The sequence below is a fragment of the Pristis pectinata genome, chromosome 40 (genome assembly GCF_009764475.1).
Source record: "Pristis pectinata isolate sPriPec2 chromosome 40, sPriPec2.1.pri, whole genome shotgun sequence".
NCBI lineage: Eukaryota > Metazoa > Chordata > Chondrichthyes > Rhinopristiformes > Pristidae > Pristis > Pristis pectinata.
Genome location: NC_067443.1, coordinates 2,777,410 through 2,784,604, shown reverse-complemented (window position 1 = coordinate 2,784,604; position 7,195 = coordinate 2,777,410). Strand labels below are relative to the sequence as shown.

Below are 7,195 nucleotides of genomic sequence, written 5' to 3'. Positions count from 1 at the left end.
TGATCTGTCTGGATGGCTCGCAGACAAAATCTTCTCACTGTATCTCAGTACGTGTGACAAAAAGATATTTTTATTAGTCACATGTACATCGAAACACACAGTGAAATGCATCTTTTGCGTGGAGTGTTCTGGGGGCAGCCCGCAAGTGTCGCCACGCTTCCGGCGCCAACATAGCATGCCCACAACTTCCTAACCCGTACGTCTTTGGAATGTGGGAGGAAACCGGAGCACCCGGAGGAAACCCACGCAGACACACGGGGAGAATGTACAAACTCCTTACAGACAGCGGCCGGAATTAAACCAACTTACCAAACCAGGGGGAACCCACGCAGTCACAGGGAGACCGTGCAGACAGCCCCACCACCACCCCCACCCCCCAAAAACACACACACACACACACACACACACACACACACACACACACACACACACACGGGTCCCTGGAGCCATGAAGCAGCGGCCCTACCCGCTGTGCCACTGGGCTGCGTGATGAAAGCATTGAAGGTCTGGCAGCTAAATTTGACCTGAAGATAGTTCAGAAAGCAAGGACGTCATGATACCACAGAGGGTCGTCGACGCTGGAACGTGGACCAACAAACAGACTGCTGGAGGAACTCAGCGGGTCGGGCAGCTTCTGTGGGGGAGTCGACGTTTCGGGTGGAGACCCTTCCTCTGGGATTGAAAGATAGAGGGGACGGTCAGTATAAAGAGGCGAGGGGTGAGAACTGATGGGTGGATCCGGGTGAGGAGGGGTGAGAGGTGGTAAGTAGAGGGGGAGGGACGGGGGGGGGGTGCTTACCTCTGCCACAGTTGGAGGTGTACCCCCTGCCCCTGTCCCCTCCTCCCTACACCACCACCCAGCCCCTTCCAGGCGAGGCGGACATTCACCCGCACCTCCTCCAACCCTCGCCGGCCGCATCCGGTGCCCCCGGCGTGGACTCCCCTCCCCTCCCCTCCCCCCCGCGGCGGGGCCGGAACACAGGCCGGGAGAGACCGCTCCGCCGAGCACCTTCCCTCCGTCTGTCTGAGGCCGTCCGGAGCTCCCCGTCGTGACTCCCCTCCCTGTTCCCCCACCCCCATACGCCCCCGGCACCACCCGAGCTGTCTGTCCTCGGCCTCCTCCACTGCCAGGGTGAGGCCACACACAGAGGAACAGCCCCTCGTATTCCCCTCCCCTACTTTTCTCTCTCCTCCTGACCGACCCAGTCCCTCCTACACCCACCCCGTCAGACCCCACTGTCTGCAGCCCTCGGTCACCTCCACCTCTGTCGCTCTCTCACCCCTCCTCACCCAGACCCACCCCTCACCTCCCACCCCTTCCCCCATCACCTCTCTATATTGGTTGTCTCCCCCCCCCCAACTCTTGCATCAATAATTTATGTTTAATTGATATTTTTCTTGTGAAAGCTCCTTATCTGATGCTCTGTGCCTGTGATGCTGCCTCAAGTAAGTTTTTCATTGCCCCCGTGCATATGACAATGAACTTGACTTTGAATTTGACCTGAGACGTTGACTGTCCATTCCCCCCCCCCCCCCCCCCACAGAGGGATGTAGGAGGGTTCAGTGAGTGGGGGATAGATCTGGCCGAAGGAGTATAATGGCCAATGAAGACAGGCACGGGAGTGTAGCGGTCAGCGTGATGCTATTACAGCGCCAGCGACCCGGGTTTGATTCCGGCCGCTGTCCGTAAGGAGTTTGTACCTTCTCCCCGTGTGTCTGCGTGGGTTTCCTCCGGGTGCTCCGGTTTCCTCCCACATTCCAAAGACGTACGGGTTAGGAAGTTGCGGGCGTGCTATGTTGGCGCCGGAAGCGTGGAGACACTTGCGGGCTGCCCCCCAGAACGCTCCACGCAAAAGATGCATCTCACTGTGGGTTTCGATGTACGTGTGACTAACGAAGGTATCCTGTCCTATTCTATAACTTAAAGCAAAATCGTCCATGTTGGAAAGAGAAGTAATAATAAAAGAAGAAATGTTATCTCAATAGCAAGAGATTTCAGCGCGCCGAGGTTCTAAGTGTCCTGGTGCCTGAGTTATAAAAGGCCGGTATCCAGGGATAGCAAGTAATTGGGAAATCAGTTCAACGTCACACTTACTGTGAGGGGGATTCGAATGCCGAGGTTTTGCTTTAGTTACGGAGACCCAAGAGATGCTGGAATCCGGAGTAACACACACACACACACACACACGCACACACACGCACGCACACGCACGCACACGCACGCACGCACGCACGCACGCACGCACCCACACACGCGCACACACACACACGCACACACACACACACACACACACACACACACACACACACACACACACACACACACACACACACACAAAATGCTCTCGGCATCCATCACTGAGGACCCTCACCACCCGGGACATGCCCTCTTCTCGTTACTACCATCGGGGAGGTGGTACAGGAGCCTGAAGACCCACACTCAACGATTCAGGAGCAGCTTCTTCCCCTCCACCATCAGATTCCTGAACGGTCCATGAATCCACGAACCCTCCCTCGTTATTCCTCTTTTGCACCATTTATTTTTGTAACTTATAGTAATTTTTATGCCTTGTACAGTACGGCTGCCACAAAACAACAAATTCGCGACATACATCAGTGATGATAAACCTGATTCTGATTCTGAACCATAGAACAATACAGGCCCTTCGGCCCACAATGTTGTGCCGACCTTTAAACCTCGCCTGAGACTATCTAACCCCTTCTTCCCACATATCCCTCTATTTTAAATTCCTCCACATGCTTATCTAGCAATCTATTGAATTTGACCAATGTACCTGCCTCCACCACCGTCCCAGGCAGCGCATTCCGTGCCCCAACCACTCTCTGGGTAAAAAACCTCCCTCTGATATCTCCCTTGAACTTCCCACCCATTACTTTAAAGCCATGCCCTCTTGTATTGAGCATTGGTACCCTGGGAAAGAGGCGCTGGCTGTCCACTCTATCTATTCCTCTTAATATTTTGTATCACGTCTCCTCTCATCCTCCTCCTCTCCAAAGAGTAAAGCCCTAGCTCCCTCAGTCTCTCCTCATAATGCATACTCTCCAAACCAGGCAGCATCCTGGTAAATCTCCTCTGCACCCTCTCTAAAGCCTCCGCATCCTTCCTATAATGAGGCGACCAGAACTGGACACAGGACTCCAAGTGTGGTCTCACCAGAGTTTTGTAGAGCTGCATCATTACCTCGCGGCTCTTAAACTCGATCCCACGACTTATGAAAGCTAACATCCCATAAGCTTTCTTAACTACCCTATCCACCTGTGAGGCAACTTTCAGTGATCTGTGGATATGAACCCCCAGATCCCTCTGCTCCTCTACACTGCCCAGAATCCTGCCATTAACTTTGTACTCCGCCTTGGAGTTTGTCCTTCCAAAGTGTCCCACCTCACACTTCCCCGGATTGAACTGCATCTGCCACTTGGTCTGAAAACAAGGTCTCGATCTGAAACGTCAACTATTTACATCCCTCCATAGATGCTGCCTGACCTGCCGAGTCCCTTTGCTTCGGTTACGTTGAGCGGTTGTCAGACCACATCTGAAACACTGTGCACAGTTTCATCCTCCTTATGGAAGGATTGATGTTAGTGTGTCGGGAGCCAATCGAAGGTTCACTGGACCGACCCCGGAATGGGAGGGTTATCCCACCAGGAAAGGTCGGACAGGCCGGGCTTGTATCCGCTAGGAGCGAGTTGTGATGGGATCAAAAGGTAGAAGACCCTGAGGGGTGGGTGCGGAGTCGGGTGTTCCCTCCCGTGGGAGAGTCCAGAAGGAGATTGAGAGCCCAGTGACACGGTTTCAAGACAACAACCTTTCCCTCAATGTCAGTGAAACAAAAGAGCTGGTTTTCAAAAGAAATGCGGTGAAGCACGCACCGTCTGTGTCAGTGGTGCTGAGGTGGAGAGGGCTGAGAGCTTCGTTCCCGGGTGTCGGTATCACCAACAATTTGTCCTGGTCCAACCACACGGACGCCACGGCCAAGAAAGCCCACCAGCGCCTTGGCTTCCTCAGGAGGCCAAAGAAATTCGGCGTGTCCCCGTCGACCCTCACCAACTTTTACCGATGCACCACAGGAAGCATCCTATCCGGGTGCATCACGGCTCGGGACGGCAACTGCTCTGCCCGGGACCGCAAGAAACCGCAGGGAGTTGTGGACACAGCCCAGCGCATCACGGAAACCAACCTCCTCTCCATGGACTCTGTCTACACTTCCCACTGCCTTGGGAAATCAGCCGACATAGTCAAAGACCCCACCCTCCCCGGACATCCTCTCTTTCTCCCCCTCTTCCATCGGGCAGAAGATACAAAAGCCTGAAAGCAGTTACCGCCAGGCTCAAGGACAGCTTCTATCCCACTGTTATCAGACTATTGAACGGTTCCCCAGTACGATAAGATGGACTCTTGACCTCACAATCCACCTCGTCGTGGCCCTTGCACCTTATTGTCTGCCTGCACTGCACTTTCTCTGTAACTGTGACACTTTATTCTGCATTCTGTTATTGTTCTGATGTGATGAAGTGATCTGTCTGGATGGCATCCCATTTAATATGGAGGCGAATTCTTCCTTGCAGAGGTTCATGCGTCTTTGAACTCCCTTCCCTCAAAGAACGATGGAAGCAGGCTCTTTAAGTAGTTTTAAGACAGAGGGAGATTCATTACTTACACACGATAGGTCACCGGGATCAAGCAACTTCAATTGCGGATGTACTTAGGATCCTGAGAAGATTTGGCTCGTCCACGAGGATTCTCTCGAACTTCCACAGAATCACGGCGGGAAGCATCCCGATGGGTTGCGTCTCAGGCAACTGCTCTTCTCTGGACCAACAGCACCGACGCTGCTTCAGGAAGGCAGACGGTATCGTCAAGGGTGCTGTCCACCCTGTCTATTCCTTCCTCTCTCTTCTACCTTCTGGGAGAAGATACAGGAGCTTGAAAGCCCCGACGTCCAGACTCGAGAACAGCTTCTTCCCCACTGCTGTCGGACTCCTGTACCCAGTCACCTCTCTCACACCCCCTTCCCGGCGGTTCTGCCACGATCTCAGACTCTAATTCTTCTGTTATTGTCACTTCAGCATTTCTTTTTGCACTAGATCAGACTGCACTACAATCTTTGCCCCATCCTGTTGGTTTTGCCCACGTTGAAGTATTTATTTTTGCATTTATTATTGTAATATCGAACATCGAACACTACAGCACAGTACAGGCCCTTCGGCCCACAATGTTGTGCCGACATTTTATCCTGCTCTAAGATCAGGCCTGGACAGACCCCACTTGGAGTACTGTGCTCAGTTCTGGTCGCCTCACTACAGGAAGGATGTGGAAGCCATAGAGAGGGTGCAGAGGAGATTTACAAGGATGCTGCCTGGATTGGGGAGCATGCCTCATGAAAGCAGGTTGAGGGAACTCGGCCTTTTCTCCTTGGAGCGACGGAGGATGAGGGGGGACCTGATAGAGGTGTATAAGACGATGAGAGGCATTGATCGTGTGGATAGTCAGAGGCTTTTCCCCAGGGCTGAAATGGTGGCCACAAGAGGACACAGGTTGAAGGTGCTGGGGAGTAGGTACAGAGGAGATGTCAGGGGTAAGTTTTTTACTCAGAGAGTGGTGAGTGCGTGGAACGGGCTGCCGGCAATGGTGGTGGAGGCAGATACGATAGGGTCTTTTAAGAGACTTTTGGATAGGTACACGGAGCTGAGAAAAATAGAGGGCTATGGGTAAGCCTAGTAATGTCTAGGGTCAGGATATGTTCGGCACAGCTTTGTGGGCCGAAGGGCCTGAATTGTGCTGTAGGTTTTCTATGTTTTCCATGTTCTATCTATTTAACCCTTCCCTCCCACATAGCCCTGGGAAAAAGTCTCTGACTGTCCACTCGATCTATGCCTCTTGTACACCTCTATCAACTCACCTCTCATCCTCCTTTGCTCCAAAGAGAAAAGCCCTAGCTCGCTCAACCTCTCCTCATAAGACATGCTCTCCAATCCAGGCAGCATCCTGGTAAATCTCCTCTGCACCCTCTCTAAAGCTTCCACATCCTTCCTATAATGAGGCGACCAGAACTGAACACAAAACTCCAAGTGTGGTCTGACCAGAGTTCTATAGAGCTGCAACATCACCTCACGGCTCTTGAACTCAGTACCCCGACTAACGAAGGCCGACACACCACACGCCTTCTTAACAACCCTATCGACCTGCGCGGCAACCTTGAGGGATCTATGGACGTGGACCCCAAGATCCCTCTGTTCCTCCACACTGCTGAGAGTCCTGCCATTAACCTTGTATTCTGCCTTCAAATTCGATCTCCCGAAGTGTATCACTTCACATTTTTCCTGGTTGATCTCCATCTGCTACTTCTCAGCCCAGGTCTGCGTCCTACCAATGTCCTGTTATAACCCCACAGCAACCTCCTACACCATCCACAACACCACCAACCTTGGTTTCCTCAGCAAACGTACTAACCCACCCTTCCACATCCTCGTCCAAGTAACTGATACACACTGTTCACTCTGTGAGCTTCCGGTGAGCAATGAATTTCATTGCACCCTGGCAAACTAATCTGAATCGGAGTCAGCAGCAATGCCAGGTTGAGGTACAGTCACATCAGGGTAGGGCTGAATGGCCTACGACTGCTCCGAATCTGCACATCGATGTTGGCATTATCGATTTCCCGTAAATTCTTTCTAATATTCCGTCAGGAAAAGACAGCAGGGGAGGAATTGGGTTGTTGTTGGTGTGTGTGTTGGTGGGGGGGGGGGTGGGGTGGGGTGGGGGTAGGGGCCTTTCCCTTTAACTCCCCGTCGGCGCGGCCCCTTTAAGGAGCGGGTTGCCCCGCACAAACATGGCGACGGCCGCATCCGCCCCGCACCTTCCACCCCCCTCCCAGTGCGGGGGCCCCCCTGCGTCTGACGTCACCGCGCCGCGGGTGATTGACAGCCGGCCCCCGGGGACGGTGCGCGAACAGGAGGCAGCGAGCAAATGGAGCCGTGCTGAGGGCATGGGTGAGAGTGAGTGAGTGAGGGAGGGGGAGGGAGAGGGAGGGGAAAGGGGTGCAGGAGAGAGAGAGAGAGAGAGAGAAGAGGATCGTCCAGAAAAAATAGGGCAGGAGACCTGCAAAACTGCATTGCAACTTGCAATTCAATGCACAGCGAAAGGTGAGAGCCTGCGATTGCATTTCAAAGAAAA

The 7,195-nt window shown here is 53.3% G+C and overlaps 1 protein-coding gene across 2 annotated transcripts in view; it reads left to right on the top strand.

Moving 5' to 3' along the window:
- The first annotated feature begins 6,978 nt into the window (after nt 1–6,978).
- The window catches only part of LOC127587494 (phospholipid-transporting ATPase ID-like), a 44,410-nt gene continuing 44,193 nt past the window's right edge, over nt 6,979–7,195 (top strand). The window contains exon 1 of one of the 2 annotated variants that reach the window (XM_052045850.1): nt 6,979–7,011. The gene's annotated coding sequence lies outside the window, so the exon portion shown is untranslated. Of the gene's footprint in view, nt 7,012–7,055; nt 7,165–7,195 lie in introns of those variants that run through there. The other variant, XM_052045849.1, reaches the window with a different exon arrangement.